Source organism: Manacus candei, unplaced genomic scaffold (genome assembly GCF_025592945.1).
Source record: "Manacus candei isolate 608988 ecotype Guabito, Panama unplaced genomic scaffold, ASM2559294v1 h1tg000065l, whole genome shotgun sequence".
Lineage (NCBI taxonomy): Eukaryota > Metazoa > Chordata > Aves > Passeriformes > Pipridae > Manacus > Manacus candei.
In genome coordinates, this window is record NW_026138113.1 from 5,374,133 (window position 1) to 5,393,808 (window position 19,676).

Here is a 19,676-nt window from a genome sequence, read left to right on the forward strand (position 1 = left end):
TCCAGCTTCATGGAAAGGCTGCATGATGAGCAAAAAGAAAAATACACGTCAAGAGGTGTCGCTTGTTTGTTTGGGGTTTTTTGTTTGTTTGCTTTAAAAATAAAGGGTAGGCACTACCAGGACTCTGAAATAAATTTAAGGTACTCAATAGTTATGTAGCAATTCTTGCACAGTTTCCCTTTTCCTTTGAATAAAACATAATACATCAACTGGTTTTCCTCCCAAAGAGTTGCACAGAAGTTTCAAAAAAATAAAAAAAAATAAAAAAAAAAAAAGGCACAACCAAGCCCATGAAACACTCAAAAAAAGTCCTGATGTTTGGAAGTTGAATACCCTCATGCCAGACTCTAAGACCCAAGAAACTGTGCCTACCACATAATTTTCTTTTCCTGTACTGTCTGGATGCATTCTGGTATGATGCACAGCCTGCTACACATTACTAGCAAAAACAACCAGCATACTAGGCCTGTCCAGGGCTCCACAACACTACTGTTGCATGTTGATCCAGTAGAGACATATTTAAAAACATTGTTCTAGCTCCATCTCCCTCTTCAGCAGCATCTTCTTAAACTATTACAACAGCCTTACCTCAAAACCCCCAAGCTCTGAAGGGCAGTACCTCTGAGATGGGCACAGATTAGCTGGGCCAAGGAGGAAAATGTCACAGAGAATGTAGTAGGATAAAATACTAGATAATCTTTAAGTGTAGGAAGATTTGCTGAAAATGGTAGAAGTCTGAATTAAAGGAATCCAAAAAGCATCTCATAGGATTATCAGATTATTTTAGTGAAAACAGAAGGAATGAGAGGCTTGAGCACAATAAGAGAAACTACAGGACATTCAGTACCACTAACTTGAAGTCTTAAACCGTCATCTACTTAACCTAGAATACAAAAAAGTATCAGAAAAAAAAATTTGCTTAGGAGGATACATTTTCCTTAATATAAATATACTATAAACTACTAGTAAGTTCTGTAGCTTCAATTCTGTGTCAAGAAGGACTAAATCACTACTCAACGTCTTAAGTACTTGAGAATCAAGTGCCATTTTAAAAATTCATGTTAGAACTGCCAGCTATAAAGTGCAGGAACTAAACTGGTAGTCAAAACTGCAAGCAGCACAATTTCTCCTAGAACTGCAACTTTCTCCTCCCATAAGGGAGTGGAGCTGTAAATGCACTAGGAAATCCTGCACTGGGTTTCCAGAGGAAGAGAAGCACATCAAGGGCTTTTTACGTGACCAAATATGGACACCTCAAGTCTCAAACTACCACTAAGAACTTAGAATCTTGTTCATACAAGACAAAGAATGTGCACATATCAGTATATCATCATAATAACCAACAGGCAGCTCTGACAGTAGTGGCCACTTCCAGTTCTCAGACAGACAGAACACAACTTCAAACAATTGGGGTGACCCCAGTCACTTGGATGAAGAACTAAATATCTAACAGGTAAATTTGAGCCAAAGTCCCTCCAACCTAAAACAAAGTGGTACAGGCCTTGTTAGAACAGTAATTTACTTCAGTTATGTCTTTAACCACAAAACTGTAAAGGAATTGTTGCAAGTTTTTGCACCAAGAGGAATCAAGACGGATTATAATTAGGATTTTTAAACTGCTGCAATAGAGTTGATTACAGTCAGATAGACTGGAGTTATATAGTAAATAAGAATTTAACTGTCTACAGTTAGGAATAGACAGAACTTAATATGTATTTCAGTTTTTAAATACTAAAGTAGACTTGTGCAAGATGGTTCTTAAATAACACTTTCAGATTATACAACAAATACACAGCTGCTATTTATACTGAAAACTCATTGCAATAGAAACTGTTTCAGAGTCAGAGAATTAAAACAGATACATACACGTATGGTTTAAAGTTTGTTTTAAAATCAGCTACTGTCTGAGATTTAGGGCTTCATTGACTTCTGTGAGATGGCTTTGGATTGAACACAGGTTTCCAGGAAGTTGTGTTGATGGCAAGGCTTCTCATGCAACATACATAAGTTTCCTTGAGTATTCTTGCAGTGAATTCATCAGCTGAGATGGCAATTTCACACCAGTGTCTGTAAACGCAGATTTAGTTAAGATCCAATACAAAGCTTGCCTTTAGTTCCACGGTGTCAGTAACACAAAGATCAATCCTTTCAGGCACAAAATGCCAATAAACAAGTTGCTTACTTCATAGTTACAGTGTGTATTTGGAGCACATCAATATCCAATTTCATCTTGTTCTGTCACATGCGCTGTCCTTTATAGCCAAGTTCTGAAGAGCATCAGCAGTTGTTTCTGTGCCAGGGTCTTCATTTTTTTCTTCTTCCTCAGGCTCTTCTCCAGGTTTCTGGACAGATCCCACAGCTCTTGTGTTCTTACTGGTATTGCAGTCCATGTTGGTCTTCAACAGTAAACAAGGAAAGAAGTCCAAGCTAAATAGCCTTCCCTATTGTGTTGTTAAGAGCAAGTATGTTTGGTTTCTGTGACAACCCACTGATCCTGCCACTCAAGCACTAAAGAGCCATGGTTCATTGCAGTCACCAGAAGGCAAATTTCTGGAGTAGGAAACTGTTCTTCATTAGTACTTTTTCCTAAGGGAGTAACTCACAGTTGTCTTGGCCAAAGAAGTCTGCTTTATTTTAACTTCTAAATATCCTAAAGCTCAGTACTAAGAAACAGTGTCTGGATACAGGGAAAATCCATGTTGTCAAATTAGCAAGTCTGCACAATCTTATAAACATCTTCAGAATCTTAATCAATACTACCATATAATTACCAGTTATTTCAAGTGAACTCCATAGTTTTGTTCCTGTTTTAATGGCTTTGAGTCCAAGTCTTTCTAGTTCCAATGCAAGTTTTATTAGAACTCCTTGACAAACCCTTGAGGGACAATTAGTTTGGTCAATTCACTTATAGAACCCAATTTGCTCTTTGAAATTATGAAATTACTGTTTCGTGTTAAACATTTCAACTCTTCCAACAAAGAAAGTCTGAGCTATTGGCATGTCTTTCCTGTTGATAAACTCATCTTCCATTTCAACACAGATATGACATAACAGTAGCAGAATGAGTACTAAGCCCATCACTAAGTAGGTAATTTTCTTGTTTTTTCTCTTGATTTTCTTATTTTAGCACTGTGCAACAACTTGAGATTTCTCAGTCTTACTCATAAAATGCTTTTTTATTAACAGCCACAAGAAAAAGCCTCTAAGTATTGGTCTCCCAGAAGCAAGAGAAGTCCATACATCCAAACCTCTAAAAATATCAGCTTGAATCTCAGACTTCAGAAATGCAAAACAAACAAAAAAAAAATAGCTCCCCCCTGCAAAAAATAACTTCAAGATACTCCAGAGTTGAGAGATTTTTTCAGCTGAAAACACATCTGAACACTTAAAGCTCAAGCCTCTCAAATAGCACATCTCCACCAGATTCTAACCCAACAAACTAACTTACACTCTAACCCAGCAGACAGTTTTCTGGTAAGTGATGCATGATGAGCTCACAGGGATTGGCTCATACTGTCATCTATCCCCTACAAACTAGCTACAAGCCAGTAGTACCCTCATGTACAGACCTCTAGTCTATGTTTCCCCATGAAAAAAATGCTTTCTCAATTTTTTAAACAGTTAATGCAAATCTGTATCTCACAGAACCATGTAGTAGAGAAGTGCTCAACAGTGCTAGATCTCACAGCCAAACACACCCTATGGGCTTCCACCAACATATTTGACTCTAGGAAGATCCTCCTTCCTGCACAGCACTCAATCAGCAATACATTGCAGCTGAGCAGAAATTTTCCTTACTATTCTCAGGGATCAAGAGAGGACAACCTCTGATGAACTTTGGTAATTGTAGGTGACCCATTTACCAAGTCAGAAAAAAATTTAGGAGGAAAGTTCTGGAATCATTTCCATTCCCAAGCTAGAACTAGTTTAACCTCAGCTGATCAAAGAGCACGCAGTATCCAGCTGCTCCAGAAGAAAAAAAAAAAAGGCAGCTGAATGGAAGCACAGGAATAGGTAGATTTTGGCCAAACCCTCTAAACCAGCATAAGTTTCTCCTCAGTTTAGTCATCTTAGCTATGTCTAGCAATTCTGGAACATCCAACCTAAGCAGCTTTTGGAGTTAGCTTGGCTTAAAGTTAGATGTAACTTGTCAGACTGAGGTCCACTGCATAATCTCAAGTGCAGCCTTCAGATTTTGGGTCTGCTGAGCTCACTTACCCCAGCATACCTGTTTTGAAAATATAAGAGAGGAAGATGGATGCATTCAGACTCTAAAGGGACACAAGTAGTTTTTGGTTTTTACAAGAAAAACCCAGGAATACAGTTCTATGATTCTGCATTTCACCATTCATGTGCTTCATCCCATTTAGTAATACTTCCTCATTTTAAATCAGGTAGGCCTTAAAAGCCAAAATGGTCTTACAAAGACTACAGTCAGGCAAAAATCTCAGCAGTTCCCCACAGTGCAATACCTGTACAAGCACTAATTATTCTGGAGGGTTTATTGGTCTGCATTTTCAGAACACTATCTCAAATCCCCACTAGATGGTAGCTGAACACTATGTTGATTGGGTAATATTATACAGTCTATGGTAGGTACAAGAGCTGCACCTGATGATTATGATTTTTCAGGATTCGTCACAGTATCTTATAATAAAAACAAGACATGCTCAGAGATGACACCATCAAGTATTTAAGGCTTAGAGGTGCTTAGGTAGTTACACTAGCCTGCTACTTCAGATTACAGTGATCTCACAGCATTCCTCTTTTAACTCAGTTTTGTGTTTGCCCACTATTGAAACCGTGTTTGCCAGCCTTCAGGGTCAGGTATTTCTTTCAAACAGCTCTTCATTTAACACATTTACTTCCTTGCTCTGTTGAAAGAGAAAGCTTTTTCTGTAAGGCTCTTCATTACATCCCTGAAAATACTGAAAAATTCCAAAACAGGTTGTTTCAAACTGAGAAATCATTCAGCTGAGGTACTAAAGCCCTGCTTGTATTAGTAGCCTATAACAACAGACACAGAAGCACTCTACATAAGAGTATTTGAAAAAGGCTTAAGGTGTTATTGATTAAACTTATATCCCATTCTCAAAGTTTCTGACCTCCCTCTGCTCCAGATTGGTTACACACTGGTTTAGTACCTGGGCAAGTATCCAGGTACTGATGTGCTGCCATCTCAGACAGCAACAATTAGCTTCTATTCAACTGCACCAAGTTATTGTTCCCATAGTAACAATACTAGTTTTTAGATCCTATATTTCCTTTTCAAAACTGGAACTGCATAATAGCCAGACAAATTAGAAAGTATCCCAAACTTAAGCATGAAGCAGGGCACTTCAGTAGTTTTAACAAACTAAGACTTTTTGTAAATGAACTAAAAGACTTTCCTTTGTCTACTTATTAGACAAATTATTACTTGCCAACTACTTTAGAGAAGCATGCTGAAAGCAGCAAAAAAATGTCTACAGTGAAACACATTACTGATCATATTGTGTTGTTGCAATTGAGTGTATTTGTACCCTTTATTTCCCATGAAAGCAAGGGAGATCATCTAATTAATCTCATAACTGGTCCACCACCTCCAGTGTTTCAAGGCTGCATAGTAGACCCCACTTACAAAGCAGTTTCAGTTTCATTGTTCTTCTCCCAGTTTGAATTGAACAGCTTCCATCTATCCCCCATAAAACCAGAAGAAAACCTTCTCTCAAAGCTTCTGTAGCAAGTCACAAGCCAAGTGTAAAGCTGACAGTCAAATGCACTTCTAAGCCATGCAGGCTACAAGTGTGGTGGATTAATCCAGCTGAGGAGTTCTAGTATTTCAAGAAGCCTTAGCACAGTGACTAGTAAGCCAACCATGAAGAGTCAGCTACATAGATTATAGATTATACAATCCACCAATGGAAGAAACATCCCAAACTCTTGACAGAAGTTTGAGAACACTTTCCAGCACAATTTTTGAAAGGCATTCAGCATTTGAATAAATGATAATTTAAATGATGGTGATAATTGAACAATGTCTTGAATCTAGCTGGATAATTTTACTGTTAAGACAAAAGAGAGTTAACAGACACTTTTAGATCCCAATTTACTTAGGACAAACTGAGAAAAGAGTTACAAGAACCAAGACAGACCAGCCTATGAAGTCACACAACACATGGATCTGAGCGTCCCCTTTCATCTAGCACATCTCTTCTGCAAAAACTCTTCACAGCTTCAGCTAGATTCCATTTTGAATGACCCTACAATGATCTATATGACCCTGGTCATGCTTTCTGTAGAGAATAAGGATTGTTTTTTATCTTCATCACAACTTCTCAGTGGAATTTTTTCTAATATAATTTTTCTAAGCCTCTAACAAAAAAAGACATATAAATCTTGAGACTTCTGAAGATTTCTTCATGTTTCTTCATTTAAGAAGTACATATTTATTCAAGTAGCATAGAAACATTCCCCCAATGACTTCATAAAAAGCAGTGAATTTGCTTGCATATAATACAAAGTCCTCAGTCTGGTATTGAACATACCTAGCTCAAACAGGGAGTTACTTTGGCAGCTACAGTAACTGAACAGATAAGCAATTCTTGTTCAAAAACAAATTATCTAATATGGAAGGCAATCTCTCCATCTAATCAAACTGAAAGAGGTTTTCCTTATTATTACAGGTCATAAATCAGAAGTTTTTGCAGATGTGACCCCTAAAAATACAGCTCTACTGGAAAGCAAAGTGTTTAAGCACCTCAGCCTAGTTCAATGAATCAGACAGGAATACATTTTGGCTATATTTCATGCTACACCTACAGTACTTGGTAATGTATTAGGCCTACAACTAGTTTTGAGCAGGAAGATAACTTCTTAAAGGTAATCCAGCAATCTTCAAACACCTTGAACCCTCGTATGGACAAATTCTGTATCACAAACAGCCACACAGCAAGCAGACTAGGTTCACTGTTTCCTTAGCACACCTGGAAAATGTTTCCATAATGTAAAATATGGCTGTAAACTGCTCCAGTGACAATGTTTACTCAGCACCACACACCAACCAGGCCCATTACATGCTCTGGAGATTTCCCTTCTGTCATGCATTTAGCTTGTACCCTTATGAATGTGTTACCTCCCACTGGCCAGCAGATTTTGATAACCAGCAGCCAGATCCCAGTCAAGCATTTTCAAGCATAAAGAACAATCTGATTACTTTGTACATACATAATCAAGATAGTTAAATTTGTGTTTACTTTATTACTTCCTTCCTCACTACTCTGTCCTGCGTTTTCAGTGAAAATGCAAAGGAAGTGTTAAGACTTTCAGTGGCACATAAAGTGTTTACTGTTATCCCTCTATTTATAAGACTTTTGTTTAAAATTTGAATGGCTAAACTGGTAATATTCTGTATCTGTATTAATTATGGTTCTTTAAGAAGTGGTCTACCTACCTCAGTTAAGTAACTTTAATAGATTTTTCCATGAAATTCACGTCAAGTACATATTGTTTAAACGCCAAACTGCAAATAATTTCCTAATTATTTTTAATTAGTAGATATAAAGGATTAATTTAGTAGTATGTTCTCAAAGAAATGCCCACTTGCTATTTAACCTAAGAGTAAATAGAGAGATATGAGTGTTCTGCTGAGCTATCTTTGTACCTCCATCCTAATGTGCTGTTCTGCTGCTGTCAAATATGCCTGTGTTTCTGTACACTGAGGAGAAGGAACTACGACAATCTGTTCTCTTTAAAAACACAAGCTGTGTTTGGCTGCCTGAAAGAAAAAAAAAAGTCTGTCAAACTAGTAAATATGTTGCAGTACTTGACAATTTCCCTGAACTAAGTTTAAGAACTAAGCTTTCAGAATACACCTACTGCAAACTGTGAACCAGTTTAAAGCAGTACTTGGAAAGCCTTGCTGTTCCATACCTCAAAATTACCAGGGTTATTTAAGTTAATCAGTTGGAAATTAAGCTATTCTGCATCAGCTACTTATGACTATATATCTTGTCAGTCATCTGGACTCTCAGTGTTTTCATCAACTTCTTTTGAGTTTATTATTTTAAGCCCCTACAATTTGTTATCCAAAGGCTAATAATGCCATCCAATAACTCCTCATATCAAAGGTATCATTTGTATTATGAGTCTTAGCTGAGATCCAGAATCATATTTATTCACTTTACTCTGGATGCTACACAGTGGTGGAAATTCTAATTAAATTTTGCTGAGATCAGCAAACTTGCCATGAACTCACCAAGGTTGTGATTTAACTACACTTCAAAAGCAAAACAAAGTCACATTTGGGCACATTTAAGGAGCTGGAAGCACACAGAAGAACATAATTAGTACCCTCGCCCTCATTTCAAGATAAGGTACATTAAAAATGAGTATCAAGATGATAAATATTCACAAATGAACTCCAACATTCTTTTTTCAAGTTTTTGTTTTCATAGGAAGGATAACAGAGAATAAATTGGATTGAACATCACTAAGAAGAGCAACTATTGAATTAAAAGGGTCAACTCATGTAGCTGGAAATAAAGAAGGCTCAAACTCAACAATAACACTGGTAAATAAATACATGTTGGTTAGATATACATGAAGTTTTTGGGAAAACGCTGTTAGTTCAGCACACTCAGGAAAGAGCTACAAGTTAAAAGCAAATAAGTCAATATAGTCAGCCATACCCTTCTGAATAGAGGGCTATTTTCTTTTATCTCTTCATAAATAACAGAAAGGAGAGACTGAATATCCATCTACTTTATCCAGTCATATTTTCTATCCACCACTTCTCCCCCTCACAGAACATTCCACTGTACTTGGTCTAATGTAGCTGTTTTCATAACAATATTCTACCTCTTGTTTTTTCATGCTCAAAATCTTCAGCTGCCCACCAGTAACACCTAATGATCAGAAACCCTTACAATTGGATATACAGTGCTATTATACAAATGAGATTCTATACGAGTTGAAGGCACAAAGATTTAGAGTAGTTGTAGAAGAAGTCTCAAACTACTGCAAAATTGAACATAATAGAAGGTAACTTAAAATAGCAATTATAAAAAGCAGAACAAAATAATTGTGCCTTTCTTCATATCTAGCAGTGTTCAACTTTGTGCAACTAAAATGACCAAAGACTTTGATATTAACTAATTGGTAACACTGTTTAATCTTCAAGAGAATGATGTATTAGGTACAAACTGACCAAGCACATGTACATACAGCAAACAAAAAACCTCTGCTAAATACACATTCTAAATCTTGCAAGAATTCCATTCTGTCATGAGAGAATAGAAGTTCTGCACATGCCAGCAAGATATAACAGATAGCAACCACCTGATCCAATACCTCTGGAATCAAAAACAGCATAACAAAAACAAGGAAAAAAAAAAAACACAAGCCAGTGCAGGTTTACTGCATTCTAATGTTTTATTTTTATGATAGTATCTAATCATATCTGATCACAAAGTTTCAAAGAAAGACTGCCCTGTCAGATCGACTGTTTATTTGGCATTTTCTGTCTTTGTGTTTTGGTGGGGTTTTCTTGTTTGTTTGTTTTTTTACACGAGGGAGATTTATGACATGGACATATTCTAGCCATAGACAACATGTAACAAAGTTTCATAAATAAACATACTGAAAGAAGTCACATAAGAAGTCCATGAAAAGCTGGGGCTTTAGTTACATGCTCCAGTTGTCGGATGAATACACAGAAAACAGGGTACTGCCCCTGCCAAGCCCTCATCAGTGTGACAAATTATGACTGCGATAAACAGAGTATTCCAAGATGGAGGGGCTTCAGTTATCACAAAGTATCAGTAATTGTTAAAAATAAATCAAGCTAAACATTTCAACCACAGGTTCAAAACCAACATGGCCACAGTGGCTTTTTAACAACACATGAAAGCTCTGTCACCACAGAAATAATTACACCAGATCATAACACTTCAGCCAACTGGGGGACAAGCTCCACTTGAACCGTAAGTAGCAAAGTAGTGATTCCACAGTATTACCAGAAAGTTACAGGGAGTTTTCCTTTAACCAGGGAAGACATAGGTAATTGAGAATTACCTTAATATTCTGCCACTCTTAGCAAGTTGACATAATGTGATCAATAAACTTTATAGTAGACTCTCAATGCAATGATTCAATCCTTTCAGCTGTGCAGAACCAGATCCCAACTTTGCAGAAAAACCTAGAGTCAAATTCAACTCCATCAGCTGCACTCAAATTCACCTATTCCTTAATGAAGTGGAATCCAGTTACTCAATTCTGTAAATAGAAACCAGAAAACTTAAGTCCCAGTACACAAGTTTCACTTAATGAAACACCTTCTAGGAAAGCCCTTGATCCTTTCCTCTACAGTTTAGGTAGCAGCTACTGTAGACCAAACAAACCACCTAACCTGATACTTCTGTAGCAATTGTGCTACAATTCCTTAAAATAATCTACCATGGTCACAGTGTTCTTCCCAAGAGGCACTGGAACCTGATATTGGAAGACAGTCCATTCATGCCTGTTTGCTCTTTGAGCCAAGCAGAATGCACTTGACAATTTGTTTTGTATCCTTTATAAGAGGCGGGGATGTGCTCCCAAAACAGGGGCAAATCAACAATTCAAAAGGGAAAACAAGCAGAACTACTGAAAAGTTTACCAGAGTCATTGGACAGGCTGCTAAAACAGAACTTTGAAACCCAGAGTATAAGCCTCTGTCTGCAAATTATGCTCATTATCTAAAATTAACACTCTAGTCCTCACCCAAGTGACTTAATCATAACTTAGGTATCTCTTCACAAGGAGTCAGTTAAGGAATAAAGTGTAAAGTTTCAGGTTGGTTAGTCCTTTCACATCCCATCACAGCAGTGCCACTGCCTAGATTTGCAAGGGTACTGCAACACACAGCTGTGATTTATGCCTTCCCCCACAGGATAGCACCACCTTCAGTATTCCACACTCATGTGCCATGGACAGCAGTCATACAACATTAAGAAAGACTCAACTAGGCACCCAATGACTTATATCTGTTCTTGATGTATTATTTATCTAGACATTCTTATTTATAACAAGTCTGTCCCAACAGCTCAGTCTGCTTAACTTCCAAAGCTCAAAAATTGTGCTTATCTGTCACAATACGTTCTTATTGTTTAAGCCAAAAAGCGTCTCCCTTCTGACATCACTTTCAGAGCACTGTATAAAAAGTAAATTTAAGTTTTTCAGCTAATCCTGTTCCTGAGATCCTGAATTCATTCTGCTATCAGAAGCTTTCCTTACTCTACTAAAGCACCTTGCACCATTTCTTACTCACTTCTGTTTAGTAATTTTTTTTTCCGGATTGTATGTTTGGGTGTCTAGCTTTTATTAGCTCTCTGTGTTCCCCCAAACCTCGTCATAATCCTACAGTATATGTGTTTTTCAAAATCATAGAAAACAATATAAATGAAATATAGTTTTTTCTCCATAGCTTTTTGTGAACATTTTATCTATTCATATAATTTGGTTCCAAGCCTGCCTTGTCTATTCAGTGATACATGCTTTTTCCTAACTATGAGTTCATCAATGTCTATTCCATTCAACGAGAATTAACTTCAGAAGTGAAAGAGCCATTCTGGAAAACTGAGAAGCCAGCTTATTATAATGAATTTCTTCAGCAGGTAGAACCTAAAACCCCAACAATTTGTGAGTTGCCAGTCTCTCATATTTCTGCTGAGAAAAACCATCCTAGACCAAAAGTTTAAATCCAATAAATGCGTGGATGAAAGGAAACCAATACCAAACACCACAAACCCCACTCTGCTTCAGAGTTCAGACATTATTTAAAGAGTTTCATGTTGACAACTTCAGCATCAGATCCAATAGCTTAATTTTGCTTTACTTAAAGCACAGAATTAAATACACACCAAAAAACAGTCTGCAGAATTAGGAACAATTCACCCACATCAACTAATTATTCTTCCAGGAGTCAGACCTTGAGGCAAGGGAATGCTATCGAGTGTAAAGACAAACATGTTCCTCCAGCTGTTTGACATACTTATTGGACATAATAAACTTGATATGCTGGAGGCTATAATTAATCTTTACTAAGTGAACACTCCTCTTATGATGACTTGCCTACTGAGCTGTCTAATGACACTTAAGGCTTTGATAAGTAAATAAATTAGTTCATTATGGTCAGACAGTCTTCCCTTTTTTTTTTTTGAATGAGATCACAGCTTTCTTTTTCTGGCTTGCCTCATTCCGTCACCACCAGCTACAATACTCTGACCCTGAAGCTGACAAAAGGACATTCCATTCAAAGTTCTCAACTCTAATTTCTGCATTACTCCCAATAGCTTAATTTCTGCTGTAAAAAAAAGGAAAAAAAAAGCTGGCAATCTTTACTGATAAGAGCTAAGTTTTAAAATTAATTACTCTGGAAAATGACAATATTATTTGCCTTTCTGTTGCTAGATCTTGCAGCTCACAAAACAATGCACAAAAGTAAAGCTGCAGTGCCCTCTTGTGAGCAGTTAAATCTCACTTTTGCAGATGTAGCTTTAACATTGATATTATGAGGGTTGGGCAGCATTTGTGCTACAAACTGCCTTTTCTGAAGTAGAAGCATGGCACTGTATGTACTTTATATATACATATATATATATACACACACACCCTCCTCCATCTAACTGTTCTGAAACTGATCAAGAGGTTCATATAAAAAAAAAAAAGGAAGGAAAACTTAAATTCCACTGAACCTAGCAAGAAGGAAAATAGACTCCTTTCTTTATTCCTGACTTTCAAATACAAGAACCCAAAACCCAGTTTCTTTAAAGCCGTAATAAAAGAACATGACCTCAAATCATGTGCACACACACCACATATACACTCAAGAAGCCTTCCTGTTTAGGCATTAAGTAACTCGAGTGACAAGGACTGGAGGGAAAGGTAACTACTGCAGGAAGTTGAGAAAAAAAAAAAGGAAAGAAAACAGTTAGTAGGGAGAAGTAAAAGCAATAAGACAGCTAAACAATCAAACCCAGTACATCCAAAATGCAATCCTAATTCATATATGTCATATTCAACCATTAGAAGATTAAAAATCTGTACAGGTATTGCATACCTAGTTAGACAGAACAAACACTACTCACAAAAAAAATGTGATCTTAAGTGTTTTTTGTGAATAACAGAAGTTCACTAAGAGTCAGCAGTTTAAGTCATAGCAATGTCAATTTTAATATTCCACAGCATTACAAAATATAAGATCAGTTATAAATATCTGAAAAACTACTAAAAGTAATGGCAGCAATTAAAAACTAAAAAAGAGACACAGAAGGATGAGAGACACTACTACACATTTCATTCTGTTGCCTAGGAAGCACAGGTTAGAACTAATTTTCTAAAAAGTGATGGTGTGTTATCTGCCAAGAAGCACTTTACTTAAAGACTCGAATTTCTCATTTCCCTTGCAGAAATCTGGTTTATTGTATGCAGAAATGGTCAACCATTGAACAGAATCACCAGCAGGCTTAAGCTGCACTTCATTGTTTCAGTAAGGTTTCCCCAGGTAACATTTAAAAAGGCCTTTAAGTTTCATTTCTTCGTATTCTTCCACTTTGTGACTGGTAAAGAACTTTCACAGAAGTGAAGCTTAACAAGAAATGCAAGTCTGAACACTTGCAACTCTTTAAAGTTCATCTTATCACATTAACTAATCACTTGTAAGCAGATGTTAAATATTTGACTTCAGCCCAGAGTCAAGGTCCAAAGGAACTTAATTTGTTTAGGCCTAGATTCAAAGAATAATTTCAACTGAATTTTGGCACACAGGTCCAAATTGCCACAAAACCCCAAGGAAACAAAATCTCTCTCCCACAGCTTCCTAAATTCCTGGCAGACAACTACATCTGTTCTGCCTTCAGCTCCCTCTTGAACAATTTCAGTCCTGCAGATGAGCAGAACAGCCACAGCCCACTCATGTGACTCTTGCAGTACTTGGAGTCATCTAAATCACTTCAGTCAAATGACTGCTGAATCTCAGAGAGTTTACCTCAAACCAGTCCTTAGGAGAAGATACTTTGGGGCACATACACATGAAACTGCTTCAGTTTAGAAGTTTTACAATCAGTACCCTACTGACAATTGTATGGCAGGCACAGCAGTCACAGAGAGCCACTCGGGAGGTGAACTACACAGATCAAAGAGATTCTCAGTCTAGAGCAGATGATCCAAGCTGATTACATTTGTCAGATGAGTTTTAGTCTCAGTTATCAGTACAGAATTATAAAGAACACAGTGCTCAGTTTCAGTTTCGTGATTACTTGGCTATTACCTCAGTGCAAATTTGAGGTTTACTTATTGAAGCCAACACTGACAAGAGACTAAATCACAGCTTCATAGCTTCACTACAAATTTTGTAAAGCAACAAATGACAATCCCACACTTCTCAAAAAGCCGTGACTACTTGATTTGATGTATTACATTATTTAGGTTTACAAAACAAATTTTTGTATATTTTCAAGACAGAACATGAAACACCAAATTCCTAGAATGCATGCAGATATTGGAAAACAAGCCTCAGGAAAGCATGTTCTTGCCAGTCCTCCAGCCTGTCTAGATGTCAGTGACAGTCTTGTCATTGAGCATGTCAACTGGCCCTGTCACATTTTCTTGTCACATGCAAACTTCTCTAAGCAGCTGATAAAGTTGTTAAACAATCTCAGTATGGATCCCTGTGGTATTTTATCTGTTAACAGTATTTTTATAGAGTATTAAACACTCTCTATGATCGTTCATACAGTTTTCCACTCACCTTATTACCTACCCACTCAGAACACGAAATCCTATCTTGGACAGATGAAGACTGTAGGACAGGGGATGAAAAGCTTCACAAAAGCTGAGATAAGCTACATCCACTGCTCCCCTGTCATTCCCAAAGCTCTTAATTTTATCATAGGAAAACACTCCATATCCTGTAACTAGCTCTTTCCTACCAAAATAAGGATATCTTTAACTTTACAGGCAGCTAAAAACTCAGCTTCAAAAGAAAATTAATGTTCCAACAGCTTGAGAACAAAACTGTGTCTATGGGAAGGACCACAGGAGGGCAGCAGGACCTTTCTGCACACAGTAACAGCGAGTTCAGTGTCCTATGGCGGGTCCTGAGCACCCGGTCACACTGCTCAGCCCTGCTCTGCTTTGTATTTTAGATAGACGTGCTATATTAAAACGTAACAGTTTAGGGATTTACTCTAGATGCTTCTCACAACCGACGACTCTGTGCATACCAGTATGGATGCCTGCTTTAAATAAAACAGTATTTCCAGTTCAATTTTCAGAGGTGCCTAAACAAACTCGATAATTTAAGGTATTGTCTCCATTTTCCATCAAGATTATCAGCCCCCAATACTATCTGGTTTTACAACTAGTTTTATACTGAAAGTGTTCCCAAACCTACTACCCTAAAAAGTTGAGTAGAGCTACATGGTAAGTCCCACAAGCCTATTGTTTATGGTTAGTAACCCTGTTCATAGTGCAACTGCTCTTGACTATAAATTTACTTTTCCTTCGGGAGGATTCCCTCCCTACTACGGTCCAAGAATAAGCAACTGACAAATTAGTAACTTAGTCCTACGCTTTATTTTGTACATTCAAACGTTTTATTTTGTACATTCAAAGAGTTTATAAACCTCCTTTTTAATTAGTCTGAAGTCTTTTCATATGTAGTATTCAGATTAAAAAACATGTTGATACTGCCCTTTCTTCCCACTCCTTAACAGACTTTTACTAAAGGCTTTGAATCTATAATATACATCTGGTATTCCCATTGCCACTTACACAAGTAAGAACACCAAAAACCTTCAACAGAGATTAGAAGTTACCCCTAATCCACTACCACCTTTACCAAGGAAACCCTGTGGCCATAACTATACAAATATCCCTTGTAGTATAGTCTTGTCTCATAACCCCAAGTCTCTGTTATTTACATGTTCTACCATCAAAGGCAAAAGAAAATAACAACAAAAACATAACAGAATTCAGTTCTAGCAGGATGTCCATTATCATCTCACAGTCAAGAACTAGACACCTCCAAGGAAATTTCTTTTATTAAAAATCAAAAAAGTACACCCCTACTTCAAATCCTTTATGTACTATCCCTTGCCTTTCTCCTCCTCATAAGAGCTACTTAGTCCTTACTTACAAATATCCTGTAAGTTTTCCTTAAATCAAGGAGCAGTTCCCAACTCCAACTACTTTTAAAGCCATCCCAGGGATAATAGGCATAAGTAGTTAGTTCTACTGGGAAAAGTTAAAGTAAAAATATTTGAAAACACAAAACCTCAAAGAAAACACAATCAAAAGAATCAAGTAATAGCATATCCATTGTTTCTCCAGATAAAAACTAACAGGAAAAAACTTAAAAAAGAAGATACCTTTTTTAAAAGGCTCTAACTACTACAACCACTTTTAGCATCTTATTTATTGACTGGCACTACTAAAAATACTCACCTCGTTACCAAACCACCTAGGGTGCTTCCAGGCTTCCTCTAGACTTCAGAAACAACATAAAATCTCCAACACATTTCCACACCTATTACCAGCTTCCTTCTCTTCCGAAAACTCCTCCCCACTAAACCACTCCACAGAAAACTGCAGCAAGGCCTCAGTGCTGCCTTACATAGCCCAAAGACAGTCAGGTGACCTGAGCTCCACCTGGGCATCACAACATGCAGCTGGGCTTAAATGGCTACTTTCTTCCTAACACATGAGCCTAGAAGAGGTCCTGTATCATCTTTCTTCTTTGAAATTGATATTTACAGACAACACTTCAAGCCCCAACTCACAAATCTTTTAAGTCTCACACATTGGCCTCAGCCTATTAAGATACAAACTTCTGTTCTCTTAAAAGGCAATGCAGCAATATTTGCCAAAACCCAAAATTGGGCCCTGCCAGCAATGCCCTAAAAATATGCTTTATAAATTTCTTAATGAAAACATGATGTAGTATAAAAATAATTTTTCAGTAAGCTCAGATTTAAAATGTTCTCCCTTCTTGCTGCTTATTTTATGACAGATTTCATTTTAGTACTGTCATTATGGTTTTATCAATTAGCAGTGAACTTGTGGCTGTCATTGTGGCAAGCAGACAATCAAACTACAGGTGTAGGTGTTTGAGGAAACAGCAAGGGAAAGAGTTTAGCTAACTGCAGGTTTACTCAATTTACATCAGTAGCTTCTAGGTAAACTTTTAGGACGCATCACCCTGAAAGGGAAACATTCTAACTGTCAACAGATTTCCATTTTAAAAACCAGATTATTTACACTTTTAAATAGCAATCAGATTTTTATTTGTAGTTGTTTATCATGATATTAAAGATTTATATCCAGAATTCCAGCTCCTCTTTCTGATCCGTACTCTTGTTTGCAACTGTTCCCCAGCGCAGTCAAAACAAGTAGATTTTGTCCTTATCTAAAAAGATTTATAACCAGTCTCTGCTAGGCCATGAGAGAAACCATCTGCTTCCGGGTACTTCCTTTGCATCTGCGGTGTTTCACAAGTGCAGGTGCACAGCAGAGCTGCTCTTGCCGGAGTTCCAGTGCACACGCCAGGCCACACAAACCTCCCATTGCCAGGCAACAGCACGAAACAAGCAGAGCTCCCCAGTTCGAACCCTATGGGGACCTCTGACTTTGAATGTGTTCCGAGGTAAAATGACACGAGCAGAGACCCCACTCTGCAGACTTGTTAACAGCTCCAGGAGTTATCTAGAGAAAGTGTTCTGCTCCCTAGTCATGCTGCAGGCTGCAAAGTCAGCCGAACACCTCGGCAAGGGTTTGTTTTGTGTGGCGCTGCAGGTCTGCACCTGCATCACAGATTCCTGCCAGGCTTTGAGAGCATGTCAGCAAAGACAGAGGAAGAGCTGCTCTAATAGCAGCGATCTGTGCAGACAGCTGCTCCTTGCCTTCCCAAGTCACACAGGGGGGCTACTGAGAAGGATCAAAGCAGTCACTGTGGCAACAGCAGAATCTCAGCAGCACATTAAGCTGCATGTGAACTTTATCAGTCTCTACAGCTACCTGAGAGGAGGCTGTAGCCAGATGGGTGTCAGTCCCTTCTCCCAGGTAACAAATGACAGGACAAGAGGAAATGGTCTCAGGTTGTGCCAGGGAAGGTTTGGATGGGAGATTAGGAAAAATTTCTTCACAAAGAGCATTGTAGAGTATTGGAAGAGGCTGCCCAGGGAAGTGTTGGAGTCATCATCCCTGGAGGTACTTAAAAGATGTGATGTGGCACTGAGGAACATGGGTTACTGTGGGCTTGGCAGTGCTGGGGGAATGGTTGAACTTGATGATCTTTAAAGTCTTTTCCAATCTAAATGATTCTGTGGGTCAATTGAGCCCTCACCTCAATATCCCTACAGCAACTTCCATGGATCATCAAAGTACAGGAAACCAGGCAAGCACAGCAACAGATTTCCTCTGTTTCTTGCAAAATTTTATCCCACGCTCACAGAAGGATAAACGATGAGTGTCCTTGCTTTGAGCACACAGGACTTCTCCCTCTATAGACTACAATGGGTTACAAGGCACACACATAGTAAATCCTAAGGCTGAAAAAATTGCTATTGGTCTGTGGGAGTCAAGAACATAAAAAAATGCATGTGTTCTAAATCTGTGGTACATGGCACATCTGAAGAAAAGTATTTATAAAAAAAAAAAAAGGAGGGGAGGGTCAGACTCTTACCAGACCCAACATTTTGGAAGGGTCACTATGGTATGTGATGGTGGATCATGGCAATATAATTACATTGTGGAGTAGTGGTGCTGAGAAAACAAAGATATCATAAAATGTATAAAACCTGCTAAAATTAGGAGTGTTTGAAACAGTAGTAGGATTTCAGAGTGGTGGTATAAAGAGGTAGAAGTTTTGATGGAAAAAAAAATGTAATGCTGTGCAAAAGCAATCTCCAAAACCGAGAAGACATTGACATGTTTAAGAAAATTAAGCCTAAACCAAAAATCACCATTTAATTCTGCACATTTATGCAACCTGATTGTTTTCTAAATTCTAGGAGGATCCATCCAGACATTAAGTGTTCATGAGTTTCAATGTCCTTTTGAGCAGCAGAATAACCAGTCGCATGATCCTATTTTCGGTCATTCATGTGATTTATGATTCTAAGCTTGTGCTCTCAACTTATGACACTCCCATTCACACTATCTACAGCTGAGAGCACTTCACAGTGTTACAATGGTGTTGATAGCTTTATTAAGGAAGTGCTACCATTGGCTGGCAAATTCTAATAAAAGGGTGAAGGCTGCCCTTTTTCACCAAAGTATTTGCTTCTTTCACTGCAAGAGTTAGAGGCACAAGTATTTTCTTTTAGAGACTACTAGGATTTTTAAAAAAATAAATCAGGTATGTTTATTTTTTTGAAGCTTTTCACACTTTTAAGTGAGAGAGGGAAACTAGAAAGAAGAAAAATCTACAGGTTTGGCTAAAAGAAAGATAATACAGAAACTTTAGCATGAATGTTAACACTAGTCTTTCTGAATAGTCTGACAGCACGATTAAAGTTTTGGCCATGAAGAAATGGGGAGAAAGACAGAGGTACTGTAAAGCTAAAACACTGAAGTAGCTTGCTTATAGGCTTGTTTTCTGAACTAATGCTAAAAAAGAACCTACCTTATGCTTGTAGCTACAGAAGCTCAGTAGAGCT